The sequence below is a fragment of the Polypterus senegalus genome, chromosome 2 (genome assembly GCF_016835505.1).
Source record: "Polypterus senegalus isolate Bchr_013 chromosome 2, ASM1683550v1, whole genome shotgun sequence".
NCBI lineage: Eukaryota > Metazoa > Chordata > Cladistia > Polypteriformes > Polypteridae > Polypterus > Polypterus senegalus.
The window spans coordinates 34,033,792-34,055,330 of NC_053155.1; the positions used below are offsets into that span (position 1 = coordinate 34,033,792).

The following is a 21,539-nucleotide window of genomic DNA, read 5'->3' on the forward strand; positions in this document are numbered from 1 at the left end:
GCCAATCCCAGCCAACACAGGGCGCAAGGCAAGAAGCAAACCCGGGGCAGGGTGCCAGCCCAACGCAGGGCTATCTATCTATCTATCTATCTATCTATCTATCTATCTATCTATTATATAGTGCATTTCATTTCTATCTATCTATCTATCTATCTATCTATCTATCTATCTATCTATCTATCTATCTGCTTTCCTTTTCTATCACTCTTATACAGGGCCTTTTACATCTATCTGTCTATTTGCCAGGTTAATGAATAGTGTTTTCACATCTGTCTAATTCCTGTCATATCTATTTCACATCTACTGTATCTGCATGCTTGCCATTTTATTTTTATAATACACCTTTCATATTTATCTATCTGATTCCCTTTTCTACCTATCTCTTATATAGGGCCTGTTATATCTATCTGCCTGTCACTCTGTTAATCTTGCTTATAGAGCTTCCACATCTACCTACTTTACATTACATCTATTTCTAATATATTGCCTTTGATATCTGTCTACTTTTTTGCCTATACGTTTTTATAATATGCCTTTCCTATCTTTCTCTTTCCATTTTCCACCTTTCTCTTATGCAAGTACTTTCATATTCCATCTGTCTGTCTGTATGTAAATCTGGTTATTGTATAGTGCCTTTCACATCCTGCTGATCTATTTTTATAATACTCCTTTTCTATCTATCTATCTATCTATCTATCTATCTATCTATCTATCTATTATATAGTGTCTTTCATTTCTATCTATCTATCTATCTATCTATCTACTTTTCTGGACAGCGTTTAGTGCTTTCACGTCTATCTAATTCAGGACTGGATTAAGACTCTAAGGTACCCCTTGGCATCAGCACTTCTGGTGCCCCCTATGCACATACACAAACTTGGAGACAAATCTCATTCAATGTGTTACATCAAAAAAAACACCAGCATGAAGGTCCATAGGAGTGAGATGCTGTTAGAATCTGTACAATCAACCATAACTGTTATTGAGTTGTGAATCACACTTTTGTTGTTCTTTCCAACCTACACAAAATATAGAAAATGGGAAAATCGCACTGTTAAGTTTACAGTCTTTTAAACTTTTGTCTTGGGTTTTTAATGTATTCTCTTGAACTTCATTTTAACCAAAAATTTGAAAGAAACATCCGGCGTATGAGCAGGAGCAGCCATCGAGATGCTTGTGAAGTTTGAATTCCGTATTTCGTGTTGAATTTTTTTTTTTTTTGGTGGTACTTGTGCCCTTGGGCACTGACCCGATTGCCCCCCATGGTTAAAAAGGTCCCTTCACACCAATTTCTTATATAGTGCCTTTGACATCTATCTATCTATCCGTCAGAACCCTTCTTTTTTACTGAATGTACTATTCCCGCATTTTAATTAAGGCGCCACCAGCACGAGTACCAGTTCCATCGGTAACCTCTGTGACTAATAATTGCAGTCACCACAATTTCATACATCAATCTGGGACAGTTTTATTCCAATCTGGTCAAATAAGAGGGACGTAGCGCGGCTAAACCGGCGCTCGGAGTATCACAAGCCCCTCAGCCTAATCAGCAGACAGCGATGCGCTTTAAACTTGTCATTAAACTGTCCTTCACGAATCTTATTACCGCAACAGCCTTAACTGGCCACGGGGATGTCTGGCTTCGTTAGCAAACCAGTGCTCGGCAAATATACTCCAAAATGCAAGTTACAGTTTTTTCCAGGCACATTTGTTTTTGGCGTTATATACAAACGTGGTTTGATGTTTTTCTTTCTTTATTTTTTTCTTTGCCACGTTACTCGACCGCATGCCGCTGAGCAAGATGACAATGCAAGGAGGCGATTAAAATGCGCCCCACGTAGCACACAGGCTAACCGGGAAAACACTCCCCGATCTACATCGACGTTCAGCATTGATGTCTTTGTGGGGAAAAAAAAATAACATAAAAATATCAAAATGCAAATAATGTGCCCTCTGTGTTTAGAAAAATGAGTTTGAAGAACGAAGCAGGAGAGCGGTCGTCTGCGAGGCATTGTCAGTGAAAGATGAAGAGAGGCAGATGTGCAGTACAGCTCGTCCGAAAACGGACAGGTGAGGGTCAAAGGGCAGCTATTCAGGTGTGACCCTGACCCTCACACACACACTTTTAACAGCTCTCTGCAGACAGCCTCGTGCGCGCTGCGCTTGAGGTAGTAGAATTAGCCGATCTGCTACACAATTGTGGATTCCAGTTGACATCAGCGGACTGTACTTCTTTGGTTATCTTCAATTTCTTCTTGGTGTTAATATTAATTATTATGGTGTTATTGTCTGTATTGTTTGTTAGGCTAAATATATTATTTTTTAGAATATCGGCTACCCAGTAGGCAATTCATCCAATCCGTAGTATTGGCCACAGTCACCGTTTAAAGTAACTGCTTATTAAATCCGTTAGGATCCGTCTGCCTGTTCTGTACAAAGGTTGTGTGTAAATCGTGTAACGTGACACAGTATTGTGTATTTCTCAGTGTGAACTGGTAAAACAGCACAGCATTGTGTGTCTGTAGTGTGTCTAACGTGCATGTCCGCACACCTATACGTGTATTGCGAGCGAGAAGGTAAGGAGCTATATATCTATTTGGCGTCTTACTCGACACTTGGTCTGGTTTAATGTTTTAATATGCTACCTTTCCGTAAAATGTAAGGTAAAAATTCTAGAAAAAAATATATACTCTTCTTTGAAACCTGTCCCTTGATAAGCGAGTGAATAGTTGTCCTGTCAAGAGTATAGCGTCTTACAAATGCATGCAGTTGTTCACCCGGGGTTGAAGTCTATAGAGCTGTGTATGTATGTGTATGTTTGAGTGTGGAGGGTAAAAAGTTGCCTGCATTACTAAAATATTGTTTCAAGGGCATACCCTTAACATCTGTTGAGCATCACAGCCCACCATACCAAGTCAAAGCAGGTTGTCTCTTATTTTAGGAAGCTATTCAGGTCGACAGAAAAATGCAGACTGTGATGGTAAAAGGTGTCATTTCCAAGTTTAATAAATTAGAAAAAAAAAACCCTTCATTGGCACCTCGACTAGAAATAAAGGCTGCGATTTTCATTAGAATGTAAAGTGCGATAACTTAAATTATTCGGCGCGTCTCACTCTGTCTTCCTCGATCCGTTTAATTAGTTCCAAAATGACAGTGTAACATTAGGAAAGATAATGTTTCCAACTCACCAAGTCACCCTGATCTCCCGTGATGGCCAATGTCAGAATTTGGACTTCGTTTCCTTCTAGGTCCGTATCCAGCTTTTCTCTTTTCTTTTCTTTTTTTTTTTCAAATCAGATTCCGTGATCACAATCCACGTCCCGGCATATATACCATAAAATCACATACAGAATCAGAAGGATGGCAAAAATGAACAAAGCTACCAGAATAGCCTTGGTCACCGGAGAGATAAGAGACTGCATGTCACCCGGAGCTGCGAGCAGAGCACACTATCGGTAATAGCGCCGAGGAGCGCGACGGTGATCTCCTACCGCACAACAGGAGCAGATCTGCATTGGTTCGTGCCAAGTTGAAGAGTTGACCACAGGCTGCTTTTTCCGATGGCAGCTTGAGGATGAGGCGCCGCTTTAGTCTGGCTGACCAGGGGCAAGAGCTCGTCCACAGTGACAGTTTCCCTCGTTTGCATTTATTCACTTGTTTTTGCAGTTAAGCTCTTGTTTGCACTCCACGCATGAGGAAGAGCCGCGCACTGCCTTCCCCTGCGCGACAGCCCCTCTGTTTCACATCGGGAGCCATAAAGAAGAGAGGGAGAGAGCGAGCGAGCGAGAGAGAGAGATTAGAGGGAGAATGAGAGAGAGAGGGAGAGAGAGAGAGAGAGAGAGAGAGAGAGAGAGAGATGAGCGAAACCTTAAAGTTGTTTTCGGCTGCTCGCTAGGATTCCCGGTATCGTTTCCTTTCGTCTCCCAGCTCACCCACCAAACACTGATTAGTATTCTGGACAGGGACGCGCACCCGATTTCACGTGACGGAGATTTCTTAAAATTTGCCGGAAGAGTATGTCGAATCCGAGTGGAGGGGGGTCCTGCCTGTGCGATGCCTTTGCTTTGACCCGACTGATCACGTCTGAATCATTTTGCTCTCCTTCGAGCAATTCTATTAATCCATTAGACATTCCACAGATCCCGGCTAATAGTATTCTGTAATGCTAAAGCTCGGAAAGCAATAATAGAGCTGATAGATAGATAGATAGATAGATAGATAGATAGATAGATAGATAGATAGATAGATAGATAGATAGATAGATAGATAGATAGATAGATAGATAGATAGCCATCAGGTATTTGTTTTCACCGCGTCTTGATAATAACGAAGATGATGGTGACATTTGGCGTGGTATCATTCATTTCGCTGTCAACGTCATTTCGGAAATCGGCAGAGCCGCCAGGGTGCCGTGCAATGTATAGATATGGATGGATTTGCCGTGCACACCTGTCGTCAAAATGAGGATGGCACAATTTTCCATTCTCAGGGGCAACAAACCCACAGGAGGCTGATGATCGCGATCAGAGAAACCGTTATCAAAATGACAGCAACACCTGTTGACTTAATTTTTTGTAGCATGCAGCTGTGATGAGGATCCATGTTGAAGATGCTAGTTAGAAATCAGTTTACGAGCTTTGATCAATTCCGTTTCTCTGCCACCAGGATCCATCCACCACTTTAACGTGGGATGTCAGCCTATAAGAGCACGGTGGGAGCTAACCCAGGATGGCACATGTACACCCACTGGGTCAGTCAGAAGTCAACCTAAAGAACGCCTTTAGACTGAGGGGTTAATTTTGCTGCTTCACGGAAACAGGAGACAAAAAGTCAAAGTCGTATCGGTCGGCGGCTGGATTGAACTTCCATGCGCTCCTCGTGCTTTAGTTGGCTCTCCGGTGTTTTTCTTACACCCCAAAGCAGGACTGGTTACATGGCAGCACTTATTTATGAATTTACTTTTAATGGACTAGTGTTGCATCCTGATCTTGTTCTGCCTGGCAGTCGAGGCAGAGATGATACCACTCTGCTGGAGACCCTGCTGCATTCAGCAGGCTTTGTAAAAGGATGGGCTTAAATGAAATCTCCAAAGAAGCACATGGAAATGTATAATACAGAATGAGCACACACTCTTAAAAATAATAATACATTTTATTTAAATAGCCCCTTTCCCATAAAGCGTTTCAAAGAAATTCTAAAGGAACAACAGGGAATATACAACATACAAATGGTCTCCGAATGAAATACCAAATAAAGATAAATACAGGAAACACAATGCTTTGAAATAGAAACAGCAAAAATAAACCAGAAAAAACTACAATAATAAAATTAAAAATCTACAAGAAAACCCTGATCAAATAGTATAATTAGTGATACAAAGGTAAACCCTCCTGAATTTCTGGAAAGAGAGGGTAAAATGAAAGAATGTCAGGGTAAGCTAAGTGAGTTAAATGCCTTTCTGAACAAATGTATTCATTCATTCATTCATTCATTCATTCATTCATTCATTTATTTATTTATTTATTTATTTATTTATTTATTTATTTATTTATTTATGTTAAGAATTAGTGGAGTTGGCTCATGTCATTCATTTCGGCAGGTTATTCCAAAGTCTGGGTGCTAGATAGATAGATAGATAGATAGATAGATAGATAGATAGATAGATAGATAGATAGATAGATAGATAGATAGATAGATACTTTATTAATCCCAAGGGGAAATTCACATACTCCAGCAGCAGCATAGCGATGATAAAAAAATACAGCTAAAGGCCCTGTCACCCATACAATGCAGGTTAGTGGGGGGCACAACAAGACTGGCAGAGTCAGAGGACCTTAGTGGGCGTATAGGAACACAGTGATGGAGAAGGTCACTGATGTAGACTGGCGAGGCCATATAAAGCTTTGTAGGTTAGTAATAGAATTTTATATTTAATCCTCAGCATCTGAAAAAGGAGAGGAATCAGTACAATGCCATAGGGGAATCATTGGTTCACAAAAGAGTCATCCACACAAAGATTCCAGGGAGAACCTTTGCTTATTTAGATCCTTACCAAGCACCATAACAGATGAGAACAGGTTTGTGAAATGCAAATGGTCTTTATGTTTTCAAAGGATTTGATGACACAATAAGTTCAAGTTTTCCACAGGGTTCAGTGCTGGGGCTGCTGCTATTTTTAACATTCATCCATCCATTTTCTAACCCGCTGAATCCAAATACAGGGTCACGGGGGTCTGCTGGAGCCAATCCCAGCCAACACAGGGCACAAGGCAGGAACCAATCCTGGGCAGGGTGCCAACCCACCGCAGGACACACACAAACACACCCACACACCAAGCACACACTAGGGCCAATTTAGAATCGCCAATCCACCTAACCTGCATGTCTTTGGATTGTGGGAGGAAACCGGGCGCCGGAGGAAACCCACGCAGACACAGGAGAACATACAAACTCCACGCAGGGAGGACCCGGGAAGCGAACCCGGGTCTCCTAACTGCGAGGCTATTTTTAACATATATAAATGATTTAGATAGTATTATAAGGAACAAGCTGGTTAAGTTTGCAGATGATACCAAGATAGGTGGATTGGAAGATAATCTGGAATACTTTAAATCGTTACAGAAGCATTTGGACAGCATACAGACTTGGGCAGATTTGTGGCAGATGAAATTTAATGTCAGTAAATGAAAAGTATTACACATAGGAAGTAAAAATGTTAGGTTTGAATACACAATGGACGGTCAGAAAATCGAGAGTACACCTTATGAGAAGGATTTAGGAGTCATAGTGGACTCTAAACTATCGACTGCCAGACAGTGTTCAGAAGCCATTAAGAAGGCTAACAGAATGTCAGGTTATATAGCGCCTTGATGTGTGGAGTATGAATCACAGGAGGTTCTGCTCAAGATTTATAACACACTGGTGAGGCCTCATCTGGAGTACTGGGTGCAGTTTGGGTCTCCAGGCTACAAAAAAGTGGTAGAGAAAGTCTAGAGGAGAGTGACTAGGCTTACTCAAGGACTACAGGGGATGAATTATGAGGAAAGATTAAAAGAGCTGAGACTTTACAGTTTAAACAAAAGAAGATTAAGAGATGACATGAGTGAAGTGTTTAAAATTATGAAGGGAATTAGTCCAGTGGATCGAGACTTGTATTTTAAAATGAGTTCATCAAGAACATGGGGACACAGTTGGAAACTTGATAAGGGTAAATTTCACTCAAACATTAAAAAGTTTTTCTTTGCACAAAGAATGATAGACACTTGGAATAAGAGACCAAGTAGTGAGGTAGACAGGAGGACGTTAGGGACTTTCAAAACTCGAATTGATGTTTTTTTGGAAGAAATAAGTGGATAGGACTGGCAAGCTTTGTTTGCCTGAATGGCCTGTTCTCGTCTAGATTGTTCTAATGTTTTCTTGATCAGTTAGTACCCTGTGTGGCACGGGGCTGGGGGTGGTACCCAGCCGGGATGCCCAGGAGGACTGGAGTAGGGCTTACGCCTCCTCCAGACCACGAAGGGGTGGCCACCCGGGTGGCTTTGGGGACCACAGGTACAGAGCTTTGAAATAGTGCTTCCGGGTGCAGAGCCGGTACTTCCGCCACACTTGGGAGTGCTGGCGGAAGCTCATCGGATGACACCTGGAGCACATCCTAGTGTGTATAAAAGGGGCCGAAGCCCTCCATTTGATGGCTGGAGTCGGGAGGACGAGGCAAGGTCTTGGGGGAGAGGAAAGTAGGTGGCCTGAAGAGAAAGAGGCATTGAGTTGTGAGGCCTGGACTTTTGGGGATTTTGGGGTTGTGTGGCACTTTATAAATATGGACGCTGTAAATAAACGTGTGCTGGGTGACTTAAACGTGTCTGCCTGTCTGTGTCTGGGCCGCTTACCACACCTGCTATTGTATCCAACTAAGAGTTCTGCTTTATCCAAATTTTAGGAACCTTTCTGAAGCTCAAAGAACCATCTTTATATGCGAAGAGTCCTTCCCAGAATGAATTTTATTTCTTTTTTTTTTTGTTAAGCAAAGGTTTCAAGAGAAATCACATTAAAGAACCTTTGCTTTAAAGAGCATTCCATTGTCAGCAGCACCTCCTAGATCAACATGAACACATCCAGAAGAAATCATCATCCATCCATACATTTTTCAACCTGCTGAATCCGAACACAGGGTCACGGGGGTCTGCTGGAGCCAATCCCAGCCAACACAGGGCACAAGGCAGGAACCAATCCCGGGCAGGGTGCCAACCCACCTCAGGACAGAAATCATGATTACAATATTTATTGATTTAGTATTTGTAAAAGAGAACACAATGAAGAATCCATTAAGACATAGAAAACAACCCTGGAGGGGCATCACCCCATCACAGTGCCCACTCATGCATATATTCACATCTTGGAATCCATCTGGAAGTAAAACCAGAGCATACAGAGAAAACCTCAATAGGAGAACTTGCTAGACACAGGGGTGCGAGGTCAGGGTCCTAAACGTGCAGCTTTGTCGGGTGTTTTTCTCACAGTCCATCCATCCATAAGCAATACATCAGCTTATATTGCATATCCATTCATTATCTACACCCGTTTATCCAAAGCAGGGTGACTGGGAAGTTGGACACGACGTCAGTCTGTCATATGATGAACACACACACACACACATGATGTGGCCACAGTGTGGCATCTCCAGCCTGGTAACCTGTATGTCTTTCAACTATGCCCTTTTTAAAAGTATGGTGCCAAAAGGGAACCATTTTTAACTCCTAAAGCTATCATCCACATGAAGGTCCCAGAAAGAACGTTTATTTATTTAGATGTGCCACAAGCTCCATAAATAGCCACCAACAGATGCTAACAGATTTGTGAAATACCAATGGGTTTATGCTGCAAACACTCGCACCAGGCTATGTCCAGGTTTTCTTGATCTATAGCATCGTGCTGGGTAGCCAAAAAAAGATTTCTATTTTAGGAACTATTTCAAAGCCTGAAGAACCAACTTCATTTGCAAAGAACTCTTCCCAAAATGAAATGTTTCTTTATCAAAGCAAGGATTCTACGAGGAACCACAGGAAACCAATAAAGTGCCATTAAAGAACTTAATTTTCAAGAATGTAGTAGGAAACCCACTAACACATAAGGAGAACATGCAGTCTCCATGCAGGGAGTGCCCAGGACTTGCACCCGGGTATCCCTGAGTTGAGGCAGCAGCAGCACCATTGCACCACCTTCTTAATCTTACATAAAAAAAAGAAAAGGATTGTCTCAACAGATTGTGCATTTTGAAATCTTTCCATAACACAATTCTAATCAAACTGTTTTTTTTCAGGCTTCTTCTTTGCTGTTATTTCATTAATATTGAAGATTATATATTATTCTTTCCAAGTGAATCAGGACAACAGATTTTTAATTTTTTAAGCAATTTGTGCCCTTAACCTTCTGGGGTATGAAGCCATTGGCTCAGAGGCAGCAAGTGCATGCATGGTGTTCACGCCCTTTGATCAAATATTAACAGTAATTTATTATTATTATTAATAATAATAATAACAATAACAATAATAATAAATCATATTTGACTGACACTGTTATCCAAGGCGACTTACAACATTTGAGATTCAGTTGGAGCACAGGCAGGTGAAGTCAGTTGCTCATGGGCGCACAGTGTCAGCAGCGGAGATTTTTACAGTATGTGCTCAATCATTATTTGCATTACAGATCGGTATGAAGGAGCTATGCTATGTAAAAATTGCTTAAGGCTGAGAAGAAGACTTTGAGTTGTTTCGGGCTGTGTGTGCTTGAGTGAGCCCTCTGATGACCTGGCTTTCCTTGCAGGATTTGTTCCTGTATTCAGGTAACATGGAGTCAATCAACAGGTACGATAAATCGTAATTCATATGAAGATCAATTGAATGTTAATATGTTTCAGCCATTAAGCTATACCTTGGCAAAACGTATTCTAAACAGCCTGCTACATTAGGACAGCGTCCTAAACAGTTCTCTTCACAGAAGAAAATAGTTATGTAGTTGAAGACTGCCATTGCACACCCTGTGTCAATTGCAGTATTTACCTGCAATGCATGGCAGAAAAGGTGCAGTGGAGTCAACCTTTGTGTTTAAGTTGGAGTCGGTGGCACGCATTTCAATGAGCTGCACTGCACATAGGGGACGGTAGGGGGTGCTGTGCTCATAAAGCAGCGGGGACACAACTGTTAACAAGGTAACGATTCGCTTTGAATGAAACACACACACACACACATATATATCTTTATATATATGTGTATATTGTATATATATATATATATATATATATATATATATATATATATATATATATATATATATATATATATATACAGTGTATATATATATATATACTGCGGTGGGCTGTTGCCCTGCTCGGGGTTTGTTTCCTGCCCTGCGCCCTGTGTTGGCTGGGATTGGCTCCATAAGACCTCCGTGACAATGTAGTCAGGATATAACGGGTTGGATAATGGATAGATGTATATGTATATATTTATTGTATTTATTGTATATTATTATTATTTATTATATATTTATATATATATATACTGTATATCAGGGGTCTTCAATCACAGTCCTGGAGGGCCTGTGGCTAAAATGGATAATAAGTAAATCTAGGCATTTACTTTTTTCTCTTCTAAGCATTTAATTAAACCCAATACTGCATGATTAATACACACAGGTGTAAATGGTGTGGTCCCCGGCTGGGGCTGGATTCCGGCCGGGACGCCCAGGAGGACCGGAAGAGGGCTTGTGCCTCCTCCAGACCGCGAGGGGGCGTCCGCCCTGGTTATGTTGGGGGCCTCGGGTGAAGGGCTTGGAAGCCCAGCCCTGTAGGGACCCGTGGCCACCGCCAGGCGGCGCCCCAGTGCCTGAATATCCCGGGAGCCCAGCAGTTCCGCCACACCAGGAAGTGCTGGGGGGGAAGACGGTGGGGGACACTGGGGCGTGTCTGCGGAGTAGTGCCGGGAAGCAGCTGGAGCCCATCCGGGTTCCTATTTAAGGGGCCGCCTCCCTCCAGTAATTGGCAGAAGTCAGGTGGAAGAGGATGGAGCTGGAGGGAGGACTAGAGGCGGCCAGGAGAAAGGTACTGGAAGAGTGTGGCCTGGACATTGGGGGAATCGGTGCTGGAGGCATTGGGATGTGTGAGTGCACGTTAAATTGTAAATATTGACTTGTAAACAAACAGTGTGTTGGGAGTAACAACGATGTCCATCTGTGTGTGTCCGGGCCGTCGTCCACAATGGTAACAAGCTAAATGGAGAAATGCTGGTCTCTTTTGTCATTTGCATGTTATTGGTAATTAGGTGCAATTAAAAACCAAAAACATAGCTATTTAAGACTAAAATAAGCAATAAGGGTTCAAAATCTTACCGAGCAAGACAAGTAAAATGAAGCAGAAGTGTTACTTGAGCAATAAGAGCTTCTTATTAAGCAACTGGGTTGGAGCAAAAACCTGCAGCCACTGCGGCCCTCCAGGACCGTGATTGAGGACCCCTGCTGTATATATTAGAAAGAGAGAGTAACATGCAGTGTAATAATTAAAAATAACAGTGGAATTGTTTTCTTTAGGAAACAGTCAATAAAGATCAAAGTTTGACTTAAAATGTGCAGGTTGAGTGTTGTATGTATACTGCTCAGAAAACTAAAGGAACACTTAATCATCTCTGACTAACACCAAGTCAATGAAGCTTCATGTATATCAGTCTGTCCAGTTAGGAAGCACAAGCGATTGTGAATCAACTTCACCTGCTTTGTTGCAAATGAAAGTGATAACAAGGGCATTGGAGAAGCATCAGTTAAAACAACATCCAAAAAGGGAATGGTTTTGAGGTGGTGGCCGCAGACAATTGCTCTCTCCTCATCCTTCCTGATTGATTCTTCACCAGTTTTGTGTTTTTCTATTGTTCTTGTCATTAGTGGTAGTATGAGGTGGTGCCTGCAGCCGATTCAGGTTGCACAAGTACTCCAGCTCCTCCAGGATGGAACACCCATATGTGCAGTCGCAAAAAGGTTTGCTGTGTCTCCCAGCGCAAAATTACATGACGAGAGCTGGACAGGGCCGTAGAAGGGCATCAGCCTAGAAGCAGGACCGGTATCTGCTCCTTTGCACGAGGTGGAACATGAGGAGCACTGCCAGAGTCCTACAAAATGACCTCCAGTTGCCTACTGGTGTTCATGTTTCTGACCAAACTGACAGAAATATGATTCCATGAGGGTGGCATGAGGGCCCGACATCTTCAAGTGGAAATTGTGCTCAAAGCCCATCACCGTGCAACTCAATGGGCAGGAAATACCACAATTGGCAGCTCCGCTGTTGGCACCCCTGTTCTCTTCAAAGGTGAGAGCAGATTCACACTGAGCACATGTGACAGACACAAAAGACACTGTGATAAACATTATGCATCCTGCAACATCATCCAGCAAGACCAGTATGATGGTGGGTCAGACCTCTACATGCTAGACAATGGTACCATGACTGCTGTTAGGTATCAGGATGAAATCCTCAGAGCTATTGTCAGGCCTTATGCTAGTACAGTTGGTATTGGGTTCCTCCTGGTGCAAGACAATGCCAGGCCTTATGTTGTCAGTGTGTAGGCAGTTTCTGTATGACTTCACAATTTCCTGTATCATCCACTCCAGGACTCTTCTTCCGAAAACTGGATTTTGCTTGCAATTCTCACTGAAGAAACGGGTGACCAAACACTTTTTGTGTAGATTTGTGTCATTTAAAATTTTATTAAATTTCTTTCCTACATCACCCAACACTCATTATCTCAGAATGACAAAGCCAAAACCAGATTTTAGAAGTTTTTCAAATTGAGATCCTTTATTCAATACTTAGTTGTAGCAACATTGGAGTCTTCTTGGGCCTGACACTAGAATCTCCATACACCTGGATTTGGGGATGTCCTGTCATTCTTCTCTACAGATCCTTCCAAGCTTTCTCTGATTGGACAGAGACCATCAATGGACAGCTATTTTCTAATCACTCCTGCACTGATCAAGCAAGCTGTAACTTCACTTTTTGTTGATCAGTTTGTTTTTATATTAATCCAGACATTAAAAACAATTTATGTTAACATTTTATTCCTTATTTTACTCTTATTTAAGAGAAAGGTAGACAACTCTTTCATAGGTGTGGTGATGTTTGGAGTTCAAAGATATTATATATGGCATACCACAATGACCTCTTCTGGACTGACTGCTCTTTTCAATCTCTATGCTTCCATTAGGCCAGATTATCAAGACATAAGATGAGCTACCACAGCTATGCAGAAGACATGCAGCTTTACTTATCGATGTGCCTGATGACCTTGCTGCTTTGGCCTATCTGATCCAAATTCTTAGCAAGTATTTCAGAATAGATAGATAGATAGATAGATAGATAGATAGATAGATAGATAGATAGATAGATAGATAGATAGATAGATAGATACTAATAGTAGCTTTGTCAAACTAAACAAGGACTAAACAAAAATCTTAGAGACTGGCATGAATGGAAATAATGAGGAAATCAGGAGTAAACTTGATGCCTTAGCTTTAAAAGCCATGGGGGACATGACTTTAGGTAAGACGTGGACTCTGAGCTAAACTTCATTTTCCAGATTACTAGGATTTTACTTTTTCACTTAAGGAACATTGCAGAAGTTAAACCACTTATAGCATTTCAGGATGCTGAAAAATTTATCCACACCTTTGTTTTTAATCGATTAGATTATTGTAATGCTCGCTGGTAACACTTTAGTTTAGGTACTGTAAAAATGAGTGTACTACCTCTTTAGTGTTATGTAACAAGGCCTTAACAAAAGTTTCTTTTGGTTTTCATAGCACTTGTAAACATCAGTAGATTGTTCATTCGTCTTATCTTATCTTATTGACATTGAGATTGATGGTAAAGTGACTTGTTAATAAGAAGGATTCACAGATCTTATACTAAATATGTAATCTCAAGAGAAATGAGTCTCAGTTAAGCAACCTCAGACCACTCCAAATTGAAGTTTTGTTAGTAGGTCACATTGCAGAGATGAATGAATACTTTACTGATGCTTTATAAATGTTCAGAAGACCCAGAGAAGTGTTTGTTAAGGTCTTGTTACATAACAGTAAATGAAAAATAGATGCATTGGTGCAGTACCTAAAGTGTTACCTGCACCTCTAAAAGGACTACACATGAAAAATATTAATCGATTACAGTTAGTTCAGAATGCAGCAGTAAGAATCTTAACTGGAAAAAGAAAATCTGAGCACATCTCACCAGTTTTACCATCGGTTACCTGTGGAATTTACATCTTGATGGTATATGAAGCTTTACATAATCTGAAATAACCTGTCCCCCTACACTTAATCACAACCTTAGATACTCCAATGATAATCTGCTTTTTATTTCAAAAGCTAAGCACGAAAGAACTGAAGTGGAGACGTTTTGCTGTTATGCATCAAAAATCTGGAATACTTTACCAATAAAAATATGCCAGGCTAATACTGTGGAACATTTTAAAAAACTCCTAAGACCCACTTTTTTAATTTGGTAATTTTGCAGCTGTGATAGATGGTCTGTGGCTTTGGGCGCATTTTAAATAAATTATCGTGACCCGCTGTGGCTGTGCGTGATCACACTCTGTTCCTGGCTGATTGAGTATGGACGGGCAAGTGCGAGTGTCAGTCAGGTGCCTCATATTGCTGTGGAGGGAGAGTCATCTCATACTTGCATCCCATAATGAGAGGCAGCATAGGAGAAGTCTACATGGGACAGAAGGGGGGGAAACAGAGAAAGAACAGAGAGAACAGTAGCAGAGAGCCAGGAGATCAGTGTCAGGTGAAGAGGCAAGACAAACCAGCAAGTCGGCCAGCCAGCATGGGAAAGGCAGCGTAGTCATTTGCCCCGCAGTGAAGTGAAGTATCAGCACTCTAGGGTGGTTTACCCCCACTTATTATTAGTGGTATAGTGGAGGCGAACCAGGTGGAGTCCTACAACTGGGATCCGAGGTATGACAAGGGAGTGTAAAGGAAGACAGGAGGCTAACCGACCCCTGGCTGGTCTGGCTGGAGCCACTTGAGGCAGCTAAGATGGAAGTTGGGTGGTGAGGACGATGGCTGCTGGTGTAATGGGTGAGATGAAGATGGAGTTGTAATGAGCTCATCTGACAGAACATTATTGACCCCATGACTTAGTTGTATTTACTCTCAGTTCTATCTATCTATCTATCTATCTATCTATCTATCTATCTATCTATCTATCTATCTATCTATCTATCTATCTATCTATCTATCTATCTATCTATCTATCTATTATATAGTTCCTTTCTATCTATCACTGTTTTAATGGATTATTTATCTATTTTTGAAGATGGCACTGCACTATTTGAACATTTTTTGTTTGACTTTGTTTTGAATAAAAGCACATGAGCACTTGTACCCCTTGCTGTATGTATGTGTCTTTATTTGCCCGGCTCATCTTTGGTTATGTTATCGACGGTGGTGGGTTCAAAAGGTTTGCAAACAGGAGCCAGCCTGCACCATCACTGTAGCTACATTTTAGTTGTACTCTGAATTTACTATATAGGCAAAGAATTATCATAATGTTCAGGGATTTTCAATCTTTGACAATCTTTACTTTCTTTTCTGGTGCACTGTGACAAAGCGGGTCCATGGCTCAGATTAACAGGCCAGTTTTAAGGTAATAATTGGCGCACCCGTTACTTAAAGAGGGGGCGTGGTAGTGCGGCCAGAACGGTTCCTGGGCGCGATGCGGGCTTGGGTGTTTCTACACTGAAGTGCACAGGTGTGGGCTCGCCCATGTCTGTAATTGATGCCGGGAGCTGCTAATTGCCACACCTGTGCCACGTCCCCATTATGTAAAGCAGGAGCGCGAGTGCGGATGGGGTAGAAAAAAGTAAAAGCTGCGAGTGTGAGCAACGGAGTAACGGGTAACGGAAGGCAACTGGGAAGTCAGCACTAGCGGGGTGTTTCTCACATGGGGGCAGATGGATTGGGTCACTCCTGCTGAGTTTTGCAGAGGAGCAGGAGTTACCATGATCGAGGACGGCTTGCCGTGAAAGGCAGCGAGAGTCGGAAGCCCCACTGTGAGTGCTCTGGTCGCTGGGGAAACCCGAGCCTTGGTCTGGCAGAGCCCTTACGGAGCCAGGGTCCGAACGACTACGAGACCATTAGGAGAAGTCAGCTGTAGGTAGGGCGACTACCCTGGTCCAGGGCCCAGATGGGAGAAGCAGGGGAGCCCCCAGCTGAAGAAGGCACCGTGTTTTTTAAAGAAGGGACTGTTTCCAGCCATTATTTTAACCTCGGTTTTAAAGGATTTATTTATTGGGATTTTAACCTCTACATTTTTACTCAGTTTTTAGTAGATTATTTATTTAATGATGTATGGAGCACTGCACTTTGTTTGGACACTGTTTGGATTGTTAAATAAAAGCACTGTTTGCACTTTGCCATTGGACCTTACTCTTATTCTATGTTAATTAATGTTGACTTATTTTGTTTTCTTATTGTGTCTTTTATTTTTCTATTCTTTATTATGTAAAGCACTGTGAGCTACTGTTTGTATGAAAATGTGCTATATAAATAAATGTTGTTGTTGTTTCCCCTTGCTTTGTTTGGTGTCCTCATTGTCCAGCTCATCCGGCCACATTACCAACGGTGTTGGGTTCAAGAGGCTCCCAAAAGGGAAGTGGGAGCGTGAAGCAGAACACGCATCGTCACAAGTGCCACCTGATGAAAGTTCTGTGCATCCAGCTGTGATGTTCAAATGAAGGCAGGTACCCCATCTGCTACAGGACCAACTGGGGACGAAGCCTGGAAAGAATGAGGAATGACTTCAGGACATGTTTGTTAGGTGGAATGGCCAGGGGGAGCTGGGTGGTCTTTTGGTCTTGGAACCTCTGCAGATTTCATTTTTTTCTTGAGGTTTACTGTTTTTGTGTGTGTGTGTGTGTGTATCTTTTCTATACTTCTAGCCATTTGACCTTATTGTACTCATCTGTGGAGACTTACAATATGATATTGTACATAAGGACAGTACTTTTCTATTAAATATTATGTACTGTAAGCTTATATGGATTTATTTTTAGTTGCATATTTATTATTATCACTTAATTTAATTTGCTTTTCTTTGTTTGTAACTGTCTGTTTGACATTTTGTATAGCACTTTGAGCTATAGCCAGTGTGTGAAAATATGCCATAGAAATAAATGTAGTTGTTTACTGAACAAAACAGGAACATGTCTGCTAGATGTATGAGAATTCATTTTTTGCTTTTAAATATTCTAGTTTTAATATTTTTGTTGTCTGATTATTTATCCCTTTAGGAGAGGCCATGGACTTCAAAAACTGAGAATGTGAATTCAAATCTCACTACTTTCACTATATGACCAAAAACAAGTGACTTCATCTGTTTGGGCTCCAGTTGGTAAATCAAAAAGAAATGTAACCATTTGTATCTCCAATGTTTCCTTGGATAAGGACATCAGCTAAGTAATAACAAGCACACACTAAACCAGCTGTAGCAGAGCCAGTAAACAAAATAGTTGACACTGAACCAAGAGTCGAAGAACTGGAATCAGTGATAAGATCCCTGAAGAATGCCAAGGCATCTGGGACAGACCACATCACTGCTGAAGCAGTCAAGGTTGGTGGAGCTCCAGTGGTTACATAGTCTGCTAAGACTAGTTTGGCAATCAGAACAAATACCCGTGACATGAAAACAAGCAATCACTGTGCCAATACCGAAGAAAGGAGACAGTCAGGACTGCAAACAATATCAAGGCATCAGTTTGCTTGACAAGGTCAATTGTTGACAAGGTCTTTACAAAAATGATCCAAATGCACCTGCAGAATTATCGAGTGGAAACTAGCTGTCTAGTTGAGCAGGCAGGGTTTTGGCCCAGCAGGGGATGTTGTGACCAAATGTTTGCCATCAGGCAGCCTATGGAAGAAGGGACTTGCTGCGCTCAGTGTATTGTGGGGACTAGTAGATAATGAACATATGCCACACAAAATTATTGGCCTCCTTCAAGCAATGTACCAGCTGCGTTTGTGTACAAAATGAGCTGTCAGAAGAATTCTCTATCCAAACTGGGGTTCGTTAAAGCGATGTGGCATCACTGGTGCAATTTAACATTGTGATCAATGCCATTATGAGGAGAGCCTTCAATGGCAAACGAGGAGTCCAATATGACATAAACTGTTTTATCACTGACTTCATGTTCGTAGATGACAGTGCCAGCTTTGCTGCGACCGACACCTAGGCCGCTGACATCCTTTACAATATTGCCCATGTCCCTCAGTCATGAAGATCAATGTGGAGAAGACCAAAGTCTTTATAAAAGATGGCTCTACGGCCAGTGTTCATCTAAATGGCATTCAGGTTGAACAGGTCAAAGACTTTAAGTACCTTTGATCACTGATTCAGGAGTGAAAAGTGGCAGGCACCACCGAAATCAGCAGCCGGATTGGCCAAGCCACTGTGGCCTTTAAATCCCTCAAATGGTGCTTGTGGTGTACAAAAACTATACTCATCAAGACCAAAGTCCATCTCTTTAGAAGATTGATCCTGCCTGTTTTGCTCTATAGATCAGAGACTTGGATGAAGCTTCAATCCAACATCAATAAACTCTTAAGTTTTCCAAATGTTGTACCTATTGGCAAATTCTGGGTGTCTCGCTCCATGACTGCATCCGAAATGACACAATCTGAATTTGATGTGAGTAGCAACCCCAATCGAAGAAGAAACTCAGAAACATGGTTCAGACATGTATGCAGGATGGCTGACAGCAGGCTTCCGCACAGGCGCAATAGCAGCAATGAGCACCACAGTGAAAGATGCAGAATCGGGCAAGATGGCATACACTGGACATTATCTCCCTCAGGCAACCAGATGGCGGCCATATGGGTTGCGGGAGTGCCACGGATTCCCAGAGGGCACCATGAGAATTGGAGTTCTTCTAATCAGCCCTGTTGGGTTCAGTGGATGCCACAGAGGGTGCTGCAGGGACTGGGGAGCCCTTCTTTGTCAGGCTCCAGCCTTACCCAGAAATACTCTTGGGACAAACCATCAGGACACAGGAAGTACTCCCAGGTTTTATTTAAAAGGAGCTGCCTGCCTCAAGTCGAGGAGTAAGAGTCAGGAGGAAAGAGACAAAGCTTGCTGGGAGGAGCGGAAGAGGCAGTGAACGAGGGAAAAAGAGAGAGAAGACATTTACAGAGCATTGCTGACTGTATTGTGCTTGGTGTTATGGGAAACGCTTACCTGAAGGGTTGCCCATTCTACTGCCTTTGGTTGGCAGACTTCACCAATAACCGGCCTTATTCCACACCTGTCTCACTTTTTCGGACACCTTTACTGTTAGTGTTTTAAGTTTCACCAGTGGGCACTGAGTGTCGCACTAATAGTTTTTCACACATATTGTATATCAGGATTGATTGTACGACCTCCTCACCCCTGCTTTTTTGCTCTTCAGCTTGCCTCAGCCCCTCCTAACAGTGTGAGTTGCTAGGCAACATTAAGTGTACTTCAGTCATGTGACAGACAGCATGTCTGGCTGAAGTGCCTGGCACTGGCATTGTGCCCTTTGCCTTCAGCTGAACTCTTGCTGATATTATTTGCCTGTTTTTTAGTGTTGTTAACCTATTGCTTACCCTTTTTTACATTTTATTTTTGTTTAGTGTATTTCTAAGCGTTTGTGGGGTTTTTTTTGTTGCGTGTCTTGTGTTTTGACAGCCTACTTGGAGCTTGTCCAGGTCGGCAGCCCTACAAACTTTCTTGTAGCTTCATCTAACATGGTGGAGTGTAACCTTAGATAGGTTGCTCACCTGCGATATCCCATGAGGCTGAGCTTCACCTTACTGACATTATGTGCCCACTGATGCAAAGAAAGCCAAGAACAGAAACACAAATTGTCTTTTACACCTACTGAGTGTGTTTCACAATGATTTTTTTTATCCATTCTTCACCACCATTGTTCCAACCTTTTCAAACACCAATGTGTTATTGTAAGAATACCTGACCAGTGATGATGAACTGGTATTACAGGGTTAATATTGTCATCTATCTAAACACATTTAAGGAACATGGAGGCATAACTGGGCATAAGGCAGGAACCAACAGTGAATGGGCCCCCTTACACACACAGACCCGTGTTTACACTCACAATACAGAGGCATGGACTGCATGCCAGTCCGTTTTAGTGGCCACTCTTCCAAACACCCATAAAAGTCGAGCTTGGAACACCCCATTAATCTAATGTGTGAGAAACGTGGGGGAGCATTCAAGTAAACCCTCCAGATCCACAAGGAAGCTGTGCCAATTTCTGTGCCACTTCCATAAATACAGTATGTAAATATCTCCAAATTATCAACAGAAAACAAACAACAAGAATAAGGATAAGGCGTTGTTTTCTAGGTTTGTTGTGAGAAGCACACAATATCATTAAAGTGCAATAGCTGGTGATACGAATGTGACAACAGTAAATATCAAATGGTCAGAGCTTTTATTTGGATCAAATGAAATAGACATTACTTTAATTTGGCACTCAGGATTTTGTTCCCTTTTTTATATTCTTGAGACCAACCAGCCCCGTGACCCTGTAGTTAGGATATAGCGGGTTGGATAATGGATGGATGAGACCAACCAGAGTCCACAGTTTGGAAATTATGGGTGGTGATCTTTGATTGAGTTAATTCATCATCATTGATTAAAATGGAACTTATTACATTGTAAATGCATGGCCTATTCTCGTTCTGAATTGGATGACTTTCAAGCAAAAGGAGCCTTTGTTTTGATACTTTCAAATTAACAAATAAATAAATGTTTTAAATGCACAGCAAAAATTCTGATAAGATTGTTGTACTAGAAAACACGCCAACCCCTGGTTCAGCACTGCCGTTCTTTCTGCCATGTCACTGGGTTGATCACCGTACCTTGCTATTCTGAGCTGAGGTCGTGGCTCTTGTACCTTTTTGTGGCATGATGGTTTTGTGTACGGCTTTCCCTAGCGATCAGAGTATTAGCCTTTAGATTGTGACAATAAGGACCAGTCTGCCCGTAAAGCCACATGCAGACATCAGTTGACCTGTGCAATGTGCTTCACTGACAGATGTCTTCCATGTCACTGTGCCAATCCCTGTGCTTTCCTTTTAGAGAGTTGTTAATTATCGCTGTTCTTTCTGCCATGTCACTTTGTCAATCAGTGTCAGTAGCCTGCAGTTCACAGTCAGCGAGGAATATCCAAATTGGTTCACAGAATTGTTCGTGCCCACGATGCCACACTTTTCCTATTGCGGAGTGGTCTGTCAAGTCATCAATAGCAGAGGTCGCTGTTGTTTGCCTAATAGCCATGGCACAAGCCCACACATCTGCTATTTTCCTGCCAGCCAAGAGTTGTCACCACATTATCGCTGCATTTTTCTTGTCATTTTTGACATAGCTGCTCATTTTCTGAATGCGGGTGCTCAATTACATCGACAAGATAGCAAGCACATACAATTTGTTTTGCCACCACTGCACATCTCACGTA

General features: G+C 42.0%; 1 protein-coding gene across 2 annotated transcripts in view; it reads right to left on the bottom strand.

Annotated features, from left to right (window-relative positions):
- Window positions 1–3,260, bottom strand: part of dhrsx (dehydrogenase/reductase (SDR family) X-linked) — a 611,413-nt gene extending 608,153 nt beyond the window's left edge. For both annotated transcript variants that reach the window (XM_039743559.1, XM_039743557.1), the window contains exon 1: window positions 3,189–3,260. The gene's annotated coding sequence lies outside the window, so the exon portion shown is untranslated. The remainder of the gene's footprint in view (window positions 1–3,188) is intronic.
- Window positions 3,261–21,539: the final 18,279 nt, after the last annotated feature.